Below are 23,644 nucleotides of genomic sequence, written 5' to 3'. Positions count from 1 at the left end.
GTGCATTTTACCCTAACTATACTCACCAAATAAATATATACACATTAAAGCAATTCTTGAGATTGAGTCAATCAAATTTCTATGAGCTCTTCTGAAAGTATTTTATATAAAATAAAAAAGACATTCTGAACACATAGTAACATAGTAACCAACTTCTCCAAAATCTCAAAAGTACTTGCAATTTTTTGTCAATTAGTAATATTTTGTGTGATTGAGAACACATTCCAATACAAAAATGTCAAAAAGAATAGTATCTGATAACAAGAAACACCTAACATTTTTCTCAGGTAATGTGACTTGACAAAGATAAAGATTAAGGTCTCGCCATCACCATGTGCAGTATTTTACAATAAACTCTGTTTTAACCAGCATTCTATTACCCAGAATTCTCAAATAACGGGCATTTTAATCATACGGCACATCAGATTTCATTACTTCATCTACCAGAATCAAAACAGAGTTTAACCATTAAGTTTCGTATGAGCACAATACACGCATAGTGAAAGTTTAAATAAATACCATATACAATATTGAGTTAAAGATCAAGTAAATTTTAGTTACATTTTCCATAAGTAAACGCTAACAAATACAGTAAAAACTGCTTATAGTGTACAATACTACTGTTGAAGATACTACTGCTGAAGTCCTGAAGGGAAACAAGCCTGTGCTCTTCCCCTTCCTCTATGATTTACTCCTAAAATGTTGGAGAGCAGCTGTCCCACATGACATGAAGGATGCAAACATCATCACTCTCTATAAAAACAAAGGCAACCTGGGTGACTGCAACAACTACAGAAGCATCTCGTTACTGAGCATCATAGTTAAAGCATTTGTGCATATCATTCTCAAATGCCTGCAAAAACTCACAGATCGAGTCTATCCAGAAACACAATGTGGCTTCAGGGCTGGCAGGTCAACAATGGACATGATTTTCTCACTTCAACAGCTACAGGAAAAATGCAGAGAACAAGAAAAGCCATTATTCATAGCATTTGTGGACTCAACAGAGGCGTTTGACACAGCCAGTACATCAGGACCATACAGAGAATTAACCAAGATTGGCTGCCCACCGACCCTACTCAAGCTCATAACATCCTTTCATGAAAACATGAAAGCAACAGTGCAATATGATGGATCTATATTGAAACCATTTGCAATGAACAGCATTGTCAAACAAGGTCGTGTTTTTGCCCCTACCCTATTTGGCATATTCATCTCAGATCTACTAAACTGTGTATTTCAAAACGTACACTACAATGTATTTCTCCACACAAGATTAGATGGCTCTCTCTACAACCTGGCAAGACTCAAGGCCAAAACTAAGGTCAAGAAAGTCCTCATTATGGAACTCCTCTTTGCAGATGATGCAGCTCTCATCGCTCATAACGAAGACATGCTACGGTCACTGACGGATTCTCTGTCCAGGGCCTGCAAGTTGCTTTCCCTTTCATAAGCATGAAGAAAACTGTTCTATTCACTCAAGGTATACCTCAGCAACCCAATGTCATTCTGGATAACAGCACATAAGAACATAAGAACATAAGAATGGCCATACTGGGTCAGACCAAAGGTCCATCAAGCCCAGCATCCCATCTGCCGACGGTGGCCAATGCCAGGTGCCCCAGAGAAGGAGAACAGAAGACAAGTGATTTATCTCCTGCCATCCATCTCCTGCCCTTGTTATGAAGGCTAGGGCACCATACTTTATCCCTGGCTAATAGCCATTTATGGACCTGACCTGCAAAAATTTATCAAGCTCTTTTTTAAACCCTAATAGAGTCCTGGCCTTCACAGCCTCCTCGGGCAAGGAGTTCCACAGGTTGACTGTGCGCTGTGTGAAGAAAAATTTCCTTTTATTAGTTTTGAACCTACTACCCATCAATTTCATTTGGTGTCCCCTAGTTCTTGTATTATGGGAAAAGGTAAATAATTTTTCTATATTCACTTTCTCCACACCATTCATGATTTTATATACCTCTATCATATCGCCCCTCAATCGCCTTTTTTCCAAACTGAAAAGTCCCAGTCTCTCTAGCCTCTCCCCATATGGGACCCTTTCCAAGCCCCTAGTCATCTTAGTCGCCCTTTTCTGAACCTTTTCTAATGCCAATATATCTTTTTTGAGGTGAGGAGACCACATCTGCACGCAGTACTCGAGATGTGGGCGTACCATAGTTTTATATAGGGGAAGTATGATATCTTTTGTCTTATTATCGATCCCTTTTTTAATAATTCCTAACATCCTATTTGCCTTACTAACTGCCGCTGCACACTGCGTGGATGTCTTCAGAGAACTATCCACTATAACTCCAAGATCCCTTTCCTGATCTGTCGTAGCTAAATTTGACCCCATCATGTGAAGTGGTTTAACAATTCTGTTACCTTATATCTACTGTCACCACAAACCCATCCATGGATTAAGAACTGAACATCAGAATAGGAAAGGCAGCCACTATTTTTGGCAGATTTATGAAATAAGCATGGAACAATCCTAAACTGAGAGTGAAAACAAAGATGCTAATCTACCAAGCATGTCTACTGAGTATCCTGCTATATGGTTCTGAGGCATGGACTACCTACTTGAATTAGGAGCAAAAAATTGAACAGCTTCCAGCTTTGCTACCTCTGCAGAATTATGAATATCAACCAACAACATAAAGTTTTCAAATTCAGATGTCAAGATCTAGCATATCCAGCCTCCAAGCGATCCTCAACAGCAGAAAACTATGATGGCTTGGTCATGTGAGAAGAATGGGTGATGAGTCTTCCCAAAGAAATCCTCTTCAGTGAACTGTCAAGTGGGTTGAGAACAAGAGGAAGACCAAAGCAAAAATTCAAGGATACATGCAAAAATGCCATTAAAAAAATTCAACATCAATCCAAAATCCTGGGAATCTACATCAGATTGAAATACCTGGTGAAGACTGCTGCAACAGGGCACATCATCCTTTGATAGCATATGTGCAACCCACGCAAAAGAACTTCGTCTTAGAAGGAAAAACTCTGAGACTCGAGAATTTGGAAATAGACTGACATGCAGTTATTGCAACTGACCATGCAAATTCAGTATTGGACAGATATTCCATGAGAGAAGCTGCAGACTCAAACACTGCCCATAGATCCTCACCACCACTGCCAACCACTGTCTCTCGAGAGGAAAAGGAGCCACAATAGGTAACTAAAGTACTCTGCATACATTTGTTTGTTCTTAATAATTCATTTTGTTTTTCTTTAGTATTATGCATTATCTGGTATAATTCTCTATTATCCAGAAGATTTGAACATCCAGCAACCTCCCAGTCCTCGGGCTGCCAGATATGAAAGAGTTTACTGTATTCAGAACAAACAACATAAGCATTACATAGTACGTGACAAGTATCTAAGAAATAAACCAGAACATGTCATCTATACTAATGTCATACATGCTAATGGAATTGCAATATAACAAGCAACTACCTACCATACTGTTCTGATATTGCCTTTATGCCACTTTTGCTTGTTTTACATTACAAACTAGGTGAGCCTACCATTTTCACTAAATGAAAGAGTAAAAATCCCCAGCTGCATATACAACTAAGACAAGCTGTTTCTGAAATAATAAACACCATTGCCCATAAAAGCCTGAGTTTTGAACCAGTGTCAACTGGTTCAAAATACTGAAATATAATCAAACAACAAGAAAGAGGCTGAGAAACTGGAAGAGATGTAAAGAACATCACACATTTGTCATTTTCATTTCAATATAAATTAATGAAATTCAAAAGAAGAGAAAGAACACTAACCATTGTAAACAGAGCTACCCTGCAAAACAAAGATATGGCTATATTTGAAGTGAACAGTCATGAGCACACCCAGAAAACGAAGGGAAATGCTGGTTTGAAGCAAACTTGGGACTCCAGTTTCCTAGCTGGGGACCTTATAGATATGACAAACATTTCACATCGTCATGCATCTATTTCTAAGTATGTACAATAGTGGAACAACACACCTGGAAATAGGTCTGAAGGCCGACAGAGAAGACTTGTATTAATTACTTTGGTGGACTGTGGGAGAACCCATAAGATTCAAGTACAGTAACAGATACAGCAGGATTTCTTAAATGAACAGATAAAGTTATTACCAATAACTAACATATACAGTACTCACTTGATTATCCAGCATCCCTGGCGAACAGGGGCTACCAAATAATCACGTTTGCCAGTTATTTGAGCTGGGGCTTCTGGCCCCACTGCCGCCGGGCAACCGACGCAGCAGATGCTGGTTAACTGAACTGCCAGATAACAGGACTTTCACTGTGGATTAACAAATATTAAGCTTTAAAGTAAACAAAGGAAGTGGGATGGTTTGGCATATAATTATTACTGTGATAGGTGTTGTATCTATACAGTAGTCTCTTGAATTACATGTGGGTTCCCTTCCCATGCACCCTTGCATAACTGAATTTTGTGTAAGTCGGGGGCGGGGGTCCTCGGCAGAATGCATGTGCTGCAGCGGGGAAGCAGCAGAAAGGTAAGTTCTGGGGTTGGGGAGGGTTAAGTCTGGCAGTAGGCTGAGGCCGTGGGAGGGTGGCAGAGAGATTAAGCATGGGGTGAGTTAGGGCTGCAAGAGGATGGTGGTGGGAGGGTGAGCTAGAGACACACACTTGGGGTTTTAACTGGGGCCAGGGGCTGAGCCAGAGCCACACATGAAAGTGGTGAGCCAGAGCTGTGCTCTGGTGGCGAGCTGGGCTGTGGGCGGTTTGAAACACGGCAGAGTAGTTGAACCAGAGCCACACGCAGGTGGTGAGCCAGAGCCACAAGGGGTATAACCAGGGGCCGGGTAGGGCCGGGAGAGTTGAGCTGGGGCCAGGGGAGAGCGGGATTTTGAGTTGCACTTCACTCATGTCAATGCAAGTTAAGTGCAACTCAAAATTGCGCATTTTGAGGATTTACTGTATCTAAAACCACATACTAGAGGTAAGGTGAGATAATAGCTTTTATCGGACCAACTTCTGTTGGTGGGAAAGAGAAGCTACTGAATTTACACAGAAAAGCTCACATGCATTATCTAAATAATTCCTAAGCACTACAAAGGCCTATGAAAAAATCAGGGTGAAAAGAGAGAGAAGAGTCACACTTCCTAAATGTCAGCCCTAACTTTGCCTTCATGTAGTCTCCTTTTTCTGAAGAAGTCTCCACTGGAGACTATACCTCTTTGTCTGGCAAACAAGTCCGCAGAGCTGCTGCATGTTTAGGATACCCAAGAAGCCATTGCATACAACAGTTGAGAAGCTCAGTATGAGCGACTGAGAAGCACTACTCAGGGAAGACTGCAGCTTTGTCACAAGAGGAAAATATTGTTTGTTTTCCTTTTATTTTGCATCATGAATGCCTTAACACAGCATGTCTGACACTGTGCTTTATTTTAAAAAAGGGCAACTTGTTGATCAAAGTTAGCACTGAAAAACACACACTATAAACAATATTTCAACCATATTATAAACCACTTGACCCCTTGAGCAAAGCCCTGAAGATCAACAGCTCTGAACTCAGGTGGATCATTCTTGATATAAATTAATCAGGTTGCCTAAATGAAGGCATAATTGGTCTAGGGAGGTGAGTGTTGAGCTAATGGGTTCCACATAGTCTACGGTACAGAAGAAATGAGGAAACAAAGAAGAGCCTCTACAGATGGGAACAACTAAGCACTGCTAATTGGGTAGAAATTAAAGATAATCTAGGCATTGCCCAACACCTAAATTAATACTATGCCTCAGTTTTAAATACGGCTAATGAAGAACTTTGTATAATGGCCAGGTGGCTACTGACAGAATATGGTGGTAGAAATTACCACATCCCAGGTGGAAATAAAATTCAAACAGCTACATGCAATTAAATCAGAGGACATTGATAATTTAACAAAAAGGAGACAGAAGCGACTGCAACAACTACCGTGGAATCTCCCTCCTAAGCGTCACTGGTAAACTGTTCGCTCGCGTCATCCTTGGCAGACTCCAGAAGATTGCTGAGAAAGTGTACCCCGAATCGCAGTGCGGATTCCACGCAGAGAGGTCTACCATTGACATGGTCTTCTCTCTAAGGCAGCTGCAGGAGAAGTGCAGGGAGCAGAGGAAGCCACTTTACACAGCCTTCATCGACCTGACCAAGGCCTTTGACTTGGTCAGCAGGGATGGTCTGTTCAAACTGCACCACAAGATAGGCTGTCCTCCACGGTTACTCAAGATGATCCAGTCATTCCACGAAGACATGAGAGGAACCATCCAATATGACGGCGCTTTATTGGATGCTTTCAGAATCAGGAGCGGCATCAAACAAGGGTGCATGCTTGCTCCGACATTGTTCGGGATTTTCTTCGCACTCCTCCTGAAGCATGCCTTTGGATCTTCAACAGAGGGCATCTTGCTGCACACAAAATCTGTTGGGAAACTCTTTAATCTTGCAAGGCTGAAAGCTAAGTCTAAGGTGTGGGAAGTCCTCATCAGAAACATGCTGTTCGCAGACGATGCTGCTGTAGTGTCTCACACAGAAGACCAGCTTCAAAAACTGCTGGATCAGTTCTCCAAAGCATGCAAGGACTTTGGGCTTATCATCAGCTTAAAGAAGACAAACGTACTCGGTCAGGATGTTGCTGAATCTCCATCAATCAGCATTGACAACTATACATTAGAGGTCGTCCACGAGTTCATTTACCTCGGGTCCACCATCACTGACACCCTGTCATTGGACACTGAGCTAAATAGGAGGATTGGAAAAGCGGCCACAACTCTGTCCAGACTCAGCAAGAGAGTGTGGAATAACAACAAGCTGTACACTCACACCAACATGCAAGTCTACAGAGCCTGCATCCTCAGCACCCTCCTTTATGGCAGCGAGACTTGGACGCTGTATGCCCGCCAGGAAAAGAGGCTGAACGTCTTCCACTTGCGCTGCCTCAGGCGCATCCTTGGAATATCATGGAAGGACAGAGTGACCAACACCGCCGTCCTCGAGCAAGCTGGAATCCCAACCGTGCACACCCTCCTCAGGCAGCGTCGACTCCGCTGGCTTGGCCACGTCCACAGGATGAACGATGGAAGGATTCCAAAAGACATCCTGTATGGTGAGCTAGCCTCTGGCAAAAGACCTCCCGGACGCCCCCAGTTGCACTACAAACATGTCTGCAAGAGAGACCTCAGAGGGGTAGACATCGAGCTGGAGAACTGGGAAGAACTAGCAGACGACCGCAGCAGATGGAGGCAGGGGTTACACAAGGGCCTTCAGAAGGGCGAGATGAAGATCAGACAGCTACCAGAGGAGAAGCGAGTGCACAGAAAGCACAATAAGGACTTGCCAGACACCCACTACATCTGCAAGAGATGTAGCAAGGACTGTCACTCTCGTGTGGGTCTTCATAGTCACAATAGACACTGTAAATGAAGTCCTCAGCTGAAACTTTAAAGGGCGCGATCCATAGTCTATGATGACTGAAGGATGCCTACTAGTACTACTGATAATTTCCATCCAAGAATATTAAAGGAACTGGCACACTAAACTGAAAGGTCAAGAACAAGGATTTTTAATGTATCTGTGAAGTTGGGGTTGTACCACCTGACTGGAGAATTGCTAATATCACTCTTTTTTTTAAGAAAAGGAATGAATGTTCTGGGAATATATAAACCCGTTGGCTTGACCTCCTGGAATAAATTCTGAAAGACATAGTTAAGGACATAGGGGTTGACAGTAATTGGGATAAAATAGAACATTGTTCTATAAAAGGTATACTATGCCAGACGCAACTGACCTCCTTCTTTGAGAAGATAACTGACTTTTTTTTTTAAAATAAATAAAGGAAATGCCGTATCACTAATCTACCTAGATTTCAGTCAGGCGTTTGATACAATACCACATGGACAATTACCACTTAAATTGAGAAGAGGGAGATTAATACACTCATCCCTCATTTAACAAGTACTTTACTAACAACTACTCATTAAAACAAGGAACCTACCTTTATTCACTATATGTGTGAACTTCCCCGTTTATATGAGCGAGATCCCTGGCTAGGGGGAGTGGAGACCTGCAGCTGGAGCCTTCTCTCTCCCTTCCCTCTGACATGCAGCTGTCTGACAGACTTTTGGCTGGGGGAAGAGAGGGGGAAGGCTCCTAGCCTGGTCCTCCCCTTCCTTGCACTGGCAGGAACGTGAAACTGACCAGTCATGAGCTGATCAATTTCCCATCCCGCAAGCCATGGGGAGACTGGAACCAGCCTGCCCCTGGTTCCCAGCTCCTGCCACTCAGAGCCAGGAAACTGACCAGCCCCGGTGGTTTCTGGTTCCCCTCCCCTCACAGAAAAATTTGAGTTATGCAGGGGTTGCAGGAACAACCCCTGGGTAACTCGAGGGTTTACTGTATTATCCCCCCCACCCTGAAGACCTCACCCTCGGACAGGTTTTAACCTCCGCCTCCATGTTCCCAAACTGCCTCCAGCCTTAACCCCCCCCGGCAGCCCCAAACCACCTCCAGCATTAGATTCCCCAGCCCCCAGCAGCCACAAACCACCCCCAGTCACTCCAAACTGCCCCCAGCCTTAGAGTCCCCCAGCAGCTCCAAACCATCCCTGGCATTAGACTCTCCCTGCAGCCTCAAACTGCCCCCAAACTTACAACCTCCCCTGCAGCCCCAAACGTCCCCCAGTCTTAAAACCAAACCCCACCCCCGCTTCCTTCAACAGCCCCAGCCTGAGACACTTCTCCTCCTGCAGCCTCTTCACTGGGGCTGCTATGCTGGGTGGTTCCCCCAGCCCTCCTGCTCCCAGAAATTAACTCAAGTGTTCAGGCTTCAGCACCTAGGTATAAGGTAATTGCTATCCCTAATGACAGAGATAGCTGCTGTCTCTAGCAGCTGTCGCTGTTGATAGATATCTGCCTGAGGCAACAATGTTAAGAAACTACAAATGGCTTCTTTAACAGCCACATGAAGCTGGGAACTACCCAGCTGGCAACCGTTTGCACATCTAATGGGACCCATGTTTGGATCCCGACCCATAGGTTGGGAAACCCTGCTCTACATACACTACATCCTATTTCTGGGGCCAAACTATCCAAATACATCAGAAAAGTACCTAAACCCAACTGGTTTGTGTCAAGTTAGAAGCCCTTGGAAGAAATCAGAGACTTTTACATGTATTTTAAAGGAAGTTTAGTGTCACGATTATGAGTTTTCGCCTATGAGCAGAAATTTGGGAACCAATTGTGCTCGTATAGCGAGGGATGAGGGCATTAGAGCTGATGAAGGATCAGGAACTGGTTACTGGGGAAAGGACAATGACAGACACTGTTAGGTGAACAGCATTCCCAGGGTAGCAATAGAGGCAAAAAATCTAACTGGATTCAAGACTGAGCATGATAAAATAGAGGAGATGATATGATGTAACTGCTCACATGGGCATGTAGTCAATATGCAACTTCTAGAAGCAAATACTTTCTGTGGTGGTGATGGGACAATAGCTGGGGAAGGCTCTGAGTTAGTCTTGCCCATATGCTCAATATCAAACTAACTGAAATATTTGAGATTGGGAAGGAATCCCCCCTCCCCCCGGGACAGACTGGCAGAGACCATGGGGTGTTCTGTCTTCCTCTGAAGCATGGGGTCACCTGCAGCTTGAAATTAGGTTAACTGGTGGATTTTCTGTAGCTTGAAGTCTTTAAATCATGATTTGAGGACTTCAATAACTCAGAGGTTAGGGTCCTTTACAGTACTGGATGGATCAGGTTCTGTGACCTACAATGTGCTGAAGATCTGACTAGATCTGTGGCGTCCAACCAGTTCTGAAAAAGTGCTTATCCCTATAAGTGAACTAGCCACATTATTCTGAAAGTGTAAAAAAAATTGTTATACTCACCAAGCATAAAAATTCTTGTTTTTAATGTCAACAGAACACTTCAAGGTTGGTTTTAATCAACAGAAATTATCACATTTTGCAGAAATTCAGTCAATGGAACATTTGACAAATTTTGACTGCTAAGCCTCTGAAATCAGGCAAAAACTTTTCAATGATAGCACACCTCATATGGGCCTCTATATTTTCATCCAATACCATGACTGATACTTTAACGTGATGTACGTCATGACAGCAAATGATGCTGCCAAAACCATGGTGAACCAAATATAGGGGGGGAAAAAAAAAAGTCTGGCAACTGCATTTTTCAAAATTGCAAACTAATTCTATCACAAAAGTGCATCCCAAATTGTCAAAACCAATTAATTTTTGACTGAGTGAGCTGGCTTTGAAGTGTGAGCATATCTTCTTCCAACAAATATTGGTTCACACCAAACAAATTGACAAGAACTTGAGAATTAGCAATGTTGAACTGAAATGGATTTTTCATGACTCAAAATGCCAATCTGAAGCTTTCAAAATCTGCAAAATGCTGGCCATATTTCATTGCCAGCTTTTCAAGCCATCTCACATAATGCTGACAATCAAGGTCAACACACTCGAGTTCACTATCCAGCAATTGTTTGCAAATTTGGGAAGTGGGTGAATTCTCCTGCCATCACTTGAACGACAAATAACTGCAGCTTATCTTCAATAGAAGAAAAAGTGTCTAGCTTTCCTTTCTCATCAAGAAAGGCTCTGATTGAGGTAAGCAGTGCAAGGAACCGCTCAAGCATCTTTCCTCAATTTAGCCTCGCATATTGGCAAAATAGATGATTTCAGAAAGTTCATATGTAATTACTTTCAAAAAATCCATAAATTGACAATAGAATCATACTATACTAGAAGTGGAGGGTGACCTCAAGAGGTCTTTAAGTCCAGCTTCCCTGCCCTCATAGCAAGATCAAGCACCATCTGTATCAGGGTGATGACAATGGTTCAGAGCACTGCTGCAAATGAAGTTCATGATTTTGATCACAGTATCTAGTCTTTCAGAGTATTTATTGTGGACAACTGAGCGCACAGATTTTCCTGATGAAAAATACAGTGGAGGGAAAGCAAACTGCTGTTCATTTTACTAGATCGCAGGTTCTCTTTCAGAAGAAAGACAAATCCAGATTTTATCTCCCCTTTTTCAGCTTTTTTGACTTGGTACTAGTTCATAAGAACATAAGAATGGTCATACTGGGTCAGACCAAACGTCCATCTAGCCCAGCATCCTGTCTTTGGTCAGTGGCTAAAGCCAGATACCCCAGAAGGAATGTACAGAACATGTAATCATCAAGTGATCCCTCTCCCATCATTCATCGCCAGCCTCTGTCAAACAGAAGCTAGGGACACCATTCCTACCCATCCTAATAGCCTCTGATGGACCTAACCTTCATTAATTTACCTAATTCTTTTTTTGAACCCTGTTAAAGTCCTGGTCTTCACAACCTCCTCTGGCAAGGAGTTTCACAGGCCGACCATGCGTTGTGTGAAGAAATACTTTTGTTAGTTTTAAACCTGCTACCCATTAATTTCATTTGTTGACCCCCAGCTCTTACATTATGGGAACAAATAAATAACTTTTTCTTCTTCCCTTTTTCCATACCTGACATGATTCTATAGACCTATATCATATCTCCCTGAGTCTCCTCTTTTCTAAGCTGGAAAGTCCAAGACTTTTTAATCTTTCTTCATACGGCACTCTTTCAAAACCCCTAATAATTTTTGTTGCCCTTTTCTGAACGTCTTCCAATGCCAGTATACCTTTTCTGAGATGAGGCGACCACATATGTATGCAGTACTCAAGATGTGGGCACACCACGGATTTATATGGCAGCAATAAAATATTCCGTTTTATTCTCTATCCCTTTTTTAATGATTCATAATATTGTTTGCTTTTTTGCCTGCTGCTACACATAGATTAGATGTTTTCAGAGAACTACACACAATGACTCCAAGATCTCACTAGAGTGATTATAGCTAAATTAGTCCCCATCATTTTGTATGTATAGTTGGAATTATTTTTTCTGATGTGCATTACTTTACATTTATCAACATTAAATTTAATTCACTATTTTCTTGCCAAATGGCTTAGTTTTGTGAGATTTTTTTTGAAGCTCTTCACAGTCTTCTTTGTTCTTAAATAGCCTGAGAACTTTAGCATTGGCTTCAAATTTTGCCACATCACTGTTTAGCCCTTTCTCCAGATCTTTTATAAATAGGATTGGAAACGGACCCTTGGGAAACATCTATAGTTACAACTCTCCATTTTGAAAACATACCATTTATTTCTACTCTTTGTTTCCCGCCTTTTACCCAGTTATAAATCCATGAGAGGATGTTCCCTCTTATCCCACAACAACTTACTTAAGAGCCTTTGGTGAGGAACTTTTTCAAAGGCTTTCTGGAAATACAGGTTCACAAAATCCAGTCGATCTCCCTTGTCTACATGCTTACTGATCCCCTCAAACAACTCTACTAGAGTCATAAGGCATGATTTCCCTTTACAGAAATCACGTTGACTTTTCCCCCAACAAATTATGTTCATGTATCTATCTGAAAATTTTATCCATTACTATAGTTTCAACTAATTTGTCTGGTACTGACACTTGACTTAATGTTCTGTAATTGCCAGGATCACCTCTAGAGCGCTTTTTAAATATTGGCGTCACATTAGCTACTTTCCAGTCATTAGGTACAAAAGCTGATTTAAAGGATAAGTTACAAATCACAGTTAATAGTTCTGCACTTTCACATTTGGGCTCTTTCAGACCACTTGGAAGAAAGCCATCTGTACCTGATGACCTGTTACTATTAAGTTAATCAATCCGCACTTTCACCTGATTCACAATAACACTTTCTAATAACAAATGGATGCAAAGCTAGAAAAGTAAATTGATATTGTTCAGTTCCAGCATCCAGCAGAAATAAAAAAATATTGTTGGATTCCTTAAAGTTTATGAGTTTATAACAATTGTTTTGTTGCCCAATACAGTCTCATTTTCACTAGTTAATCATTCCTCCTGAAGTGTAATGTAGGCAAAATATTCAGCAAGTTAGAGACTGACTTTTTGTACTTGGTATAAAGTTTTGTTAAATCATAAGATTTTGCAGAACAAAACAAGACAGTATTATCTGTGAAAATGCTTTTCATACAAATGGAGAAGTGAAAATGCAAAAAAGGAGCTGGGACTGATGAACACTATAATTTAAATGAAGTCTACTCTGTACTGATAGTAACAAACCAATTACTGCACAGAAAGAACAAAAGATATCCTTCCTCTGTTCATTCTTTCCCACAATGTGTAACTACCAGACGTCTGTCATGAGTCACTTACCTCAAAACCTCAGTTGCAAATGTTAGTGCAGGCCCTCTCCATTTTCCTATGTATATACACGTGGGCGCGCACACAGACACAGACAGACACACACTTTTTCATCACTCTGTTCAATTACCAAGACTTAAAATTCAAATGCAAGTACCATTGGAAAAGAGGCTTACCCACTAGTGTAGAACTTCAATTTTAAAGAACAAAGTAGAAGTGTTTAATCCTTAAAATGGCAATAGTCCATCAACTGTGTTCAGAGTATCTGACAGAATGCTTTCTGAATGCTGCAGACATCACAAGATTTACTATTCGTCATATGTTATAACATTTGTCATAACTGTTTGACCAGCCCTAGTAGTTATTTTTATGATCTTTAAAAATTAGAAAGGTCACGACTTGCTATAATTAAATATACTATTAAAATAAGAAATAATTTCAAGCACTTAAATTCCAAAGGCTGTCGCAGCAAATCCCCCCAGCCTACCATGACTAGTAAATATGGCTGAAGGTTTTATAGAAGTCCATGGGTGTGTATTATACATTTTATATCAACAGAGGAAAAACACACACATCTAAGTACACCACACAAGTTATATCTTATATGTAATTATCTAGCAGTGCTGAAAATCATGAGCTGTTACCAATTAAAGTGATTTTAAAGTCATTTTTGATTAATGTTGTAATGTAAATGATGACACAAGTTGTTACAGGTAATGGTATAAAATATCTCATAGCTCCGAAAACAATGCCTTGTTACCGCTGTTTGAAGTATTAATGGTCTAAATTAATAAAAATAAAATAATAATAGAGAAAGGGTTTCCAAACATTTTTGGCCAAGTAAAGCCACTGAACTTAGTGGAAATTTTCAGTGAAACTGTTTGGATGTAATGCAATTACTTTTCAACACCAAAATTAATCTGGTCCAAGATTTCAGGGAAGGTAATAGGCATCAGTGAGCAGAGTCCTGCCAATCTGTGGGAAAATGAGACTATGGGAAGGGAAGGAGCGTAATGGGGAACATATGGAGACTGCGGCATCTGGTTAGCAGCTCCAACATCTTCAACAACCTCTGTAACTGTCTACAGATCAAAGAATCAGCTGGTGATAGTTATGAATATAATATCCTCCCCAGTCTCATTTCTGACCATCCTCCGGATAGGTCTCAATATGTTGACTCCCTGAATGATTCACCTCTCTCACAACAGAAAAACAATGTGGTGGATGGGAGAATAAGGCACATGAGGGAAGGAAGGGCACAGAGATTCCCTTTCCTGGAAGGCATGAAAGGAAGGGGGTTACACATAGAACCCTGTTGCAAGAGAATGAGGAATGGGAGCACAGAATCCAACAGAGCGAGATTGTGAAATCCTGGTCTGGGGGACACAGCGAATCCCAGACATGGAGGGAACATGTGACGGGACATGCTGTGGAAAAGGGAGAAAAGAGGGCACCAAGAGTCCCTGACAATGGGAAAGTGGGGGTGGGCTGAGTAACAGCTCACAGCACTCCCAGCATAATCTAGGGCGTAGGAGGGTTGCACAGTCCCTGAAATAAAGGGGATGGAAGAGTGGCACAGATGAGGGGAATAGAGGAAACAATGAGACCCTAGTACTTGTGCAATAGCTACCCTCACACACCCAGATTATATTAAAGACACACTCGATTCCTTTAATATTCTGTTTTCTCCTCATAGCAGGATAACAGACAAAGCAAGATTAGTTGGCGAAAGGAATAAGACATTTGTTGTGCAATAATACGCACCACAGGAATTCACTCCAGTTTGTACATAGACCTATTTGAGCATTCTTGTCATTGTCAGCTGAACATGCTTTAACATGACCCTTAACTAACAAAGCAAAGGGGAACCAAGAAGCAGAGTGCAGAACTCCTGGGGGAGGAACGGAGCCAGCAAAGGTAATTTTAAGCCACCTTTGTGTCCAGTACAAAACACCACCCCTCCATTTGCAGCGCCTTAAAGTTAATTCATGTATTTGATTTTTTTTGAGGCACAGCACTACATTTTAATAAATACATTTCAGTTTTAATCAAGTACAATAGCTAACCCTGAATTAACCTCCAATGTAACTACAGTGCCTAGAGAAGCATTGGTGGTTAACTGTCTTGCACCTCAGACCGTAAGTAAGGAACTAAACCACTATTCAGACCATAAATAAGGAACTAAACCACTAATCAGACACTCTCACTCATATGATAAAAATTAAAAAAAAATTACTCCTTTTCTCACCAGCTAAAGGGTTCACTCTTGGTCATTAATGTCACTAACCAAGACACTGGAAAGCAGTTTGGGTTGTGCTGTCACAAAAAGGCAAGCCACAAAAATCACATATCTAGAACTTATGAGAGGGTGGAGCGTAACTATGGAGAACTTAGAAATATTGCTTGTTTTGCATACTCTACTTGCTTCCCCTGTGTCTGAAACTAGCAGGACCAAAGAAACCCACATCCTAAGCCACAGACTGTACACACCTGGGCTTGCTCTTCACACAGGATGACACAGTGCTTTCAATTCACCAATGCCATGTAGACATCCTCTGTATTTGTATAGTGTTTTTAACTAACAAAATGGTTACATCCTTCCTGTGCTTTATTGTCAGGGGCTAAATGCAAAAATGGAATGGTTCTTTTGATAACTTCTACTTCATTTAAAGGGGAACTGTCAAGGTTGGCAGGCCCCAAACATGCACTTCCATTATTTCATTATTTCATTCCTACATCTGTTAAAAAACAAATCTTTGATTATTTTGTGATGTGCATTTTCAGAATAAATGCACTAAATGATTTTTCTTCCTTAAAGAATCAAGGACGCCATCCATTAGTTTCTAATAATCACTCAGTAACAAAGAGTCTGTGTTCATACACATTTAAAATAGCATGTGTTGAACGTGAGGGAGGAAAAAGAGAGAGAACATTAACAAACCTCACTTTAATTTTACAGTCCCAAAAATGATTGTGTTCCTAGGAATCCCATGATTAATAACAATAAATGAATAAGCATGTAACATTACAATCTAATTTAGCTTCCTTTAATTCTGTTCTCCCATGTTTAAGAAAAAGTAATTCTAACTGGAACAGGTCTAGAGAAGGGTTACTCATAGAATCTTAAGGGTCTTGAAGATTCCAGAACAATCTTGGAAAGGTGAGGAATGCAAAACCCACATTCCGAGAGGAGAGTCAAAGAGTTTGGCTGAGGGGAGAGATGACTGGTCTCTCTAAACCCAACAGATGGGTAAATACCAGGGAGGGAGAGGACTGATTTAAGTTAAGCACCAATATGGCCACAACCAAATGACTATAAACTGGTCATCAACAAGTTGAGGCTTGTAATTAGCTGAAAGTTTCTAATTACCCAAGGACTGAAATTCTCAAATAGCCTTCTAAGAGGAGCAGTGGGGACAAAAACCCAACTGGCTTGATCACAGGTATTTTTCAATAAATTGCCAAAATAATTTAAACTCGTATGATTATGTAGTGTAATATTGGCCAATAAAATCTGTGGAATTTAGCTGTATTTTTAACTTTGCACGAAGAGTCTCTGTTCATCTGACCCATGTTAAATTCCTTTGCAAGCCCAAATATAGCAATCGGACCCTGAGTATGTAGGCAAGACCCAGCAATCAGACATCTGGGAAAGAATTCTCTGTATTATCTCAAATGTCCTACTCTCTAGTGTCCCATCAGTCGCTGTTGTAAATACAGGAAACCATCAAATTTTTGCAGGGTGGGGGGTTGTTCCTGCAACCCCTACATAACTCAAATTTTCACACAAGTCAAGGGAAGACAGGAAGTGGGCTGAAGCCTGATTCATGGCTTCCTTAGGCTTGCAGGACCTAGGAAACTGACCAGTCCAGCAGGGCTGGTCAGTTTCCTGGCTCAGAGTGGCAGAGAGCCCAGAATTAGGGGGCAGCCGGGTTCCCATCTCCCCACTGCTTGCAGGACCCAGGAAAATGACCAGCCCCTGGCTCCCATCTCCCCTTCCCTTGCAGAGAAGGGAAGCTGATGGGGCAGCAGCCTTGGATAGTTTCCTGGCTCCCGCCTGACTCCCAGTTCCCCTCCACTCCTTGGAACCAGGAAACTGACTAAGGCTGGTCAGTTTCTGGGCTCTGCAAGTGAAGGGGAGGATGGAGCTAGACTGCTGCCTGGTTCCCAGCTCCCAGGCACTCCAGGGACCGGGAAACCACCCCTGTCAAGGGTGACAGCCAAGAGTCAGGCTGACAGGGACGGTTTCTCGCTCCTGTCAGCGGCAGCAGTCGCATTAACCCGAGTCATATGCAACTTGGTTACACGGATCTTGATGGTTTACTGTATTTGCTACTAGCAATTGCCGATTACCTACAATGGCATGTAGCCAGTCTCACCATACCATAGCTCCATAAACTTATCAAGCTCAGTCTTGATATTACGTTAACATGAACATTAAATCAAATCATTGTGTCAATCAGATAGAAATGCAAGAAGCATACCCTCTCACCAAAACAGCTAACCTGTGAGCATGAACTGACTACTGTGTATACCTATCCTATCCAGCATCCATGTGATTTTCTGAAGTAACCCATAAAGACGTTTGAGCAAATAGCTATTTTTAATTTTTGTCTAAAATTAACTAATTAAAAATGAAAGTCAAGATATAAAGATTTTCCATAAAACAGAATGAGAACAGTGGTAGGTTTTGCTGGCACAGCAGAACTGAAAACCAAAAATATTGTTTTAGCTGGTGAAAACAAATCTTTTTGCATATGTAAGTGAATTGTGGTGAGTTTTCCTGTTGTTTATAATATTTTTAAGGGAGTGATACTTTTTCTTTTTAAAGGCCACAGAATGGGAAGAACAACTATGGAAGATAAAATGAGTGTATCTAGGAAATGCAAACAAAATCAGGAAATCAAACAAAGGCTGCAAAAATGCCGTTAGGTGTTGAAAGTACAATCTTTGAGCAAAGCAGTGGGAAAATCTGTTTTTAATCCATAGGTTTTAATTAATAGTTTTACATTTCTAATTTAATATACACTGCAGTGGTGGCACTGCCAATAATTTGGGTTGTCCAACATTTCCATTACAAAACCCTGTTTTGAGTTGCTTATAAATTTACCAAACTTCAACCATTCCAGCTCAAATTTTACATACTGGGCATTTGTCACCAACTGATTTTTCTTCCTTCCAATTTTCTGCAAAAAGAGTTCAGTGGTTTTCTAAGCAGCGGTTAGGAAATAATATGTTTTGCCCATGTTAAAAGCAAAGGTTGTCAATGATGTGACTTCTGGCATTACATAAAAATCTGCCGAAATTTAGCCTAGTTAGAAGACTCCACAAATATTACAGTTCGCCTATATTCGGTAAAAGCTTGTTAGAGGAGCATTAGTCTTCCAATATTCCACATGCATTGATTTTGCTCCTACATGAAGATAAAGCTGCATGTGAAATGTTCCCAAGTGATTATTCATGCTACATCCATAAAATCTAGGGCTTCAGGGAACAGTGACATGATCCAAAGGTGAACAGGAGTAAAAGGGCCTGTAACCATTAAAGCACACTCCCCTGCTGAATGTAGAACTGTTACATATAGTGAGACTCCAGGTTCAAATAGCTGAGCCTTCTACCAGGGAAACTGGTTCTCTGCTAGTGTCTGCTAAATTGCAAAAGATACCACTTTCTCAGTCAGATCAAATGGTGGAGGTCTGTGCTATGAAGCTACATATTCCAATCTTCTTGGTGACCCATATCTGTGTCCATATGATTGATATGCGAGAATGTAGTTTGATTTTAATTTAGCTTTTCTTTTAAAAAAATGGAACTTACATTTCAAAATTACATTAGAAGAATATTTTTAAGGTTTCAAATTCAAATGGTCAAAATTTAGGAAATGCCAGATTTAATGCTGCCTGGGCAAACTTAATTTGGCCCTCTTATAGGATACCTCTATTTACATGATCACACATTACTTTCCACAGGATCAGTCCCTTACTCATTTTACAGGATGGAAAGTGCTCAGGGAATGAATGAGGGGTATGCAAAGACACAGGCTGTTGTTTGTAGGACATGACCACTGAATTTTATCACACACTGTAGTGGTGATTTAAGTAAGATAACTGTGACTGTCAACTGTCATGGCCATTTTTGTAATTTAAGTCCAGTAGGAACAGGAATAAGAACCACTCACTTCAACCAAACTACATAAAAGCCTTGAGATAGAATATTTGAATGATTAAACACTATCTGCATATTTTAAGAGAACAGTAAAAGTACTTTTTCATTGTCTTTACTAAAAAGCAAACATTTTAACTGAGTACCCCATACTCCTATGGGGCTGTACTCATAGTAGATATATTTTAGTTGACTAAAATACAAATCATACCAAGAACAAATTATAAAAATATATTCTTCCTATAGTTTTTAAACTGAAGACTGCAGAGCAGATTCCATAATGAATTCATTAAAGGAAGACTCCAATTACATTTCACAAAATAAAGTACAGATTTTACCTTCTCAACATCTTTGTCCCACGTGTACAATGAACAGAACTCAAAATCTGAAAAAAGAGAAGTTAATCACCGCAGTAACGGTGGTTCTTTGAGATGTGTCCCCGTGGGTGCTCCGCAACAGGTGTCAGGCTCGCCCGGCGCCGCAGATCGGAAACTTTCCAGCAGTTGCTCCTGGATCGCGCATGCGCCGGCGCGCGCCGCTCCCTTGTGCGTCCCCGGCCACGTGCGCGATCCGGTCCCTGCCAGTTCCTTGACCAACCGCCTCGGATGCTCCTGAAAAACACTAAACAGAGATCCGAAGCGGGGACGATGGACGGGTGGTGGAGCACCCACGGGGACACATCTCGAAGAACCATCGTTACTACGGTGAGTAACTTCTCTTTCTTCTACGAGTGTCCCCGTGGGTGCTCCACAATAGGTGACTACCCAGCAGTAACCCAAGTAAGGAGGTGGGTAATTGGTTTATGTGCAGCTTGCCCCCGAAAGGACTGCTGTCGACAGACGGGTGTCCTCTTGGTATACCTGATGTAGTGCATAATGTTTGGTGAAGGTGTCATAGGATGACCAGGTCGCCGCTCTACAGATGTCTTTTAACCCGATGCCCTTGAAAAAGGCTGTTGACGACGACGCCCTGGTGGAGTGAGCCCTAGGCGGGGCCAGCAAAGGAGTCTTTCGAAGTTCATAGCACAATTTTATACAGGACACAATTTGCTTCGAGATCCTCTGTGAAGAGAGACCCTCTCCTTTTGACCTGGGAGCAAGAGAGACTAGAAGTCTGTCCGTTTTCTGGAAAGACTTAGTTCTGTGTATGTAGAAGGCCAACACCCTCCTCACATCCAGGAGATGTAGGCGTGCCTCCTTGCTGGAGCTGTGAGGCTTCGGGTAAAACGAGGGTAAAACTATGCGTTCGTTAAGGTGGAACTCTGAAGAAACTTTCGGAACAAAGGCTGGGTGCAGCCATTAAGTTACCGCCTCCTTTGAGAATACTGTGCAGGGCGGTGTTGCCATAACTGCTGCGAGCGAGCTCACCCTGCGAGCTGACGTAATTGCAAGGAGGAAGGTTGTTTTTATCGTAAGGAGACGTAGGGGAACTGTGGCTAATGGTGCAAAAGGTGGACCCGTTAGCGTGCTGAGCACCAAGTCCAAGCTCCACAATGGTGGAAGCGATTTCCGAGGGGGGTACAGGTTCACCAGCCCCTTCAGGAACCTGGTAACAATAGGATGGGCAAATACCGTGGGCCCCTCCTCTGCATGCCGAAAAGCAGATATAGCGGCAAGGTGGACTTTTGGCGAGGATAGGGAAAGTCCGCCCCTCTTGAGGTCCAATAAGTATTCTAGTATTACAGGTATAGGAACGTCAAGGGGAGCTAACTGCTTGGCGGAACACCATGCAGTGAATCGAGTCCATTTCTGCTTGTAGGTCTTCCTGGTGGAGGTCCTTCGGCTACTTTCCAGGACTTGTTGTTCTCCCTCCGTACATGTGCTTTCTAGGGAGCTGAGCCATGGATTAGCCATGCTTGTAGGCACAGACCTTGGGGGTGTGGGTGCACTATGGACCCCTGGGCCTGCGTGAGTAGGTCCGGCACCACGGGAAGGGGGAGCGGTGGGCGGCCCGACACGCACAGAAGCAACGGGAACCATTGCTGTCGATCCCACGTTGGGACTACTAGAATCATGCGGGCTCTCCCCCTTCTGGCTTTCTGCAAGACCTTGTGGATGAGCACTGTGGGGGGGAAACGCATAAAGTAGGGGGTCCTTCCATGAAATCGCGAATGCGTCCCCCAGGAACCCCCACCCCAATCCTGCCCTGGAGCAGTACTGGGGGCACTTCTTGTTGTGCTGAGTGGCAAACAGGTCGATCTGGGGAAACCCCCATGTATGAAAGATCGGTCGTAGCAGATCAGAGCGGATCTGCCATTCGTGCGTGAGTGCGAAGCGCCTGCTCAGCTGGTCTGCTTTCATGTTGTGAGCACCCGGCAAATACAAGGCTTTCAACATCATATTGTTGGCGATGCACCAGTTCCACAGCCGGACTGCTTCCGCACATAGGGCACGGGATCGGGCTCCTCCTTGTCGATTTATATAAAAAATGGTGGAGGTATTGTCTGTATTGATCCCAACTACTTTGCCTTGTATGTGGTCTCGAAAGTGTTTGCAGGCGTTGAACACTGCTCTGAGCTCCAGTATGTTTATGTGCAGTGACTGTTCCGCAGGGGACCATAGTCCTTGCGTCACCTTGTCACCGATGTGTGCTCCCCACCCCATGTGAGAAGCGTCAGTAGTAAGAAAAATAGAGATTTGTGGTTGGTGAAAGGGTACCCCTGTTAGCAGGTTCTTGGGGTTTACCCACCACTGCAGGGATCTGCGCACCTCTGTCATGGGAGACACCACCCTGTGGACAGCGTGGGATGCCGGCTTGTAGACGCTCGCCAGCCAATGTTGTAGGCTGCGCATATGCAATCTGGCATTCTGCACCACAAACGTCGCCGCCGCCATGTGGCCTAGCAGCTGCAAGCACGTTAAGACCAGCACCATGGGGCTGTATGTAATGACTTGCACCAGCGAACTGATGGCGCGAAAGCAGGCGTCGGGTAGATAGACCCTTGCTGTAATAGAGTTTATACGTGCCCCTATAAACTCTATGTCTTGTGTGGGGTCGGTCTTTGACTTCGCGAGGTTGATGACCAGGCTCAGTGAAGACAACGTGTCTGCTGTTACGCGTATCATGCGTAGAACCTCTGCCTTCGAGGCCCCTTTCAATAGGCAGTCGTCCAGGTATGGGAATATAAATACCCCCATCTGTGCAGGTAGGCTGACACCACTGCCAGGGTTTTGGTAAAGACTCAGGGGGCTGAGGAGAGGCCGAACGGAAGAACCTTGTACTGGGAATGCTCCTTGCCAACCACAGAACAGAGGAAGCGCCTGTGTGCCGGGTGGATCGTTATATGAAAGTAAGCATCTTGTAAGTCGAGGGCTGCAAACCAATCTCCATCGTCCAGTGCCGAGAGTATTGAGGCGACTGTGATCATCCGAAAATGTTGTTTGCGCAAGTACCGGTTGAGGCCCCGAAGATCTAAGATGGGCCTCCAGCCTCCTGTTTTCTTCTCCGTAAGGAAGTAGCGTAAATAAAAGCCTTTCCCCTGGAATTGCTCCGGCACTCTTTCCACCGCCCCTATGAACATAAGATGGTCCACCTCCTGTTTGAGTCTCGCCTCGTGGGAAGCATCCCTGAGGTGGGGCCTGGGCGGAGGTTTCGGTGGTGGGAGCGACTGGAAGGGGATCGCGTAACCCGTGGCTATGATCTCCAGTACCCATTTGTCTGCGGTGATCTTTTGCCATTGGGGGTGGAACGGTCAGAGGCGATGATGGAACATTAGCTGGGAACGGCATTGCGCGATGGTAGTGATAGTGCAGTCCTCGATCTGCCCGTCAAACTTGTTGCCTTTGGGCCTGCCCAGAGGATGCACGGCTTTGTTGAGGACATCGCCTGGGAGTTCTATACTGTTGCTGCTGTTGATGTCACCCTTGGTCATAGCCCCGTTGGTACTGAGCACGCTCTGGATGGTACGGGTATCGTCTTTGCTGAGGGTAATACTTTTTCTTCCTATATGGAGGGGTATAAATACCCAGGGTTCTAAGTGTAGCTCTGCAGTCCTTACTGGAGTGGAGGACCGAGTCGGTTGAGTCTGCAAACAACTTCTGCGTATCAAAGGGAAGATCCACAATCTACGCCTGCAGATCCCTCAGGATACCTGATGTCTGGAGCCAGGATTCTCTACGCATGACCACTGCTGTAGCCGTTGAGCGTGCCGCCGTGTCTGCCACGTCCAGGGCAATCTGGACTCCCGTCCTCGAAGCCGCATAGCCCTCTTGCACAATCGCCTTTAGCACCGGCTTCTTATCTTCCAGAAGCGA

The 23,644-nt window shown here is 43.1% G+C and overlaps 1 protein-coding gene across 6 annotated transcripts in view; it reads right to left on the bottom strand.

Moving 5' to 3' along the window:
* SUPT3H (SPT3 homolog, SAGA and STAGA complex component) overlaps nucleotides 1-23,644 on the bottom strand; it is a 485,878-nt gene that overhangs the window by 262,991 nt on the left and 199,243 nt on the right. The window contains exon 2 of one of the 6 annotated variants that reach the window (XM_074991374.1): nucleotides 868-946. The exons of the other annotated variants lie outside the window; for them this stretch is intronic. The gene's annotated coding sequence lies outside the window, so the exon portion shown is untranslated. The remainder of the gene's footprint in view (nucleotides 1-867; nucleotides 947-23,644) is intronic. 6 annotated transcript variants of the gene reach the window in all.

Source organism: Carettochelys insculpta, chromosome 3 (genome assembly GCF_033958435.1).
Source record: "Carettochelys insculpta isolate YL-2023 chromosome 3, ASM3395843v1, whole genome shotgun sequence".
In the NCBI taxonomy this organism is placed as follows: domain Eukaryota; kingdom Metazoa; phylum Chordata; order Testudines; family Carettochelyidae; genus Carettochelys; species Carettochelys insculpta.
The sequence above is the reverse complement of the archived record's forward strand: the minus strand, read 5'-3'. Positions and strand labels throughout refer to the sequence as shown.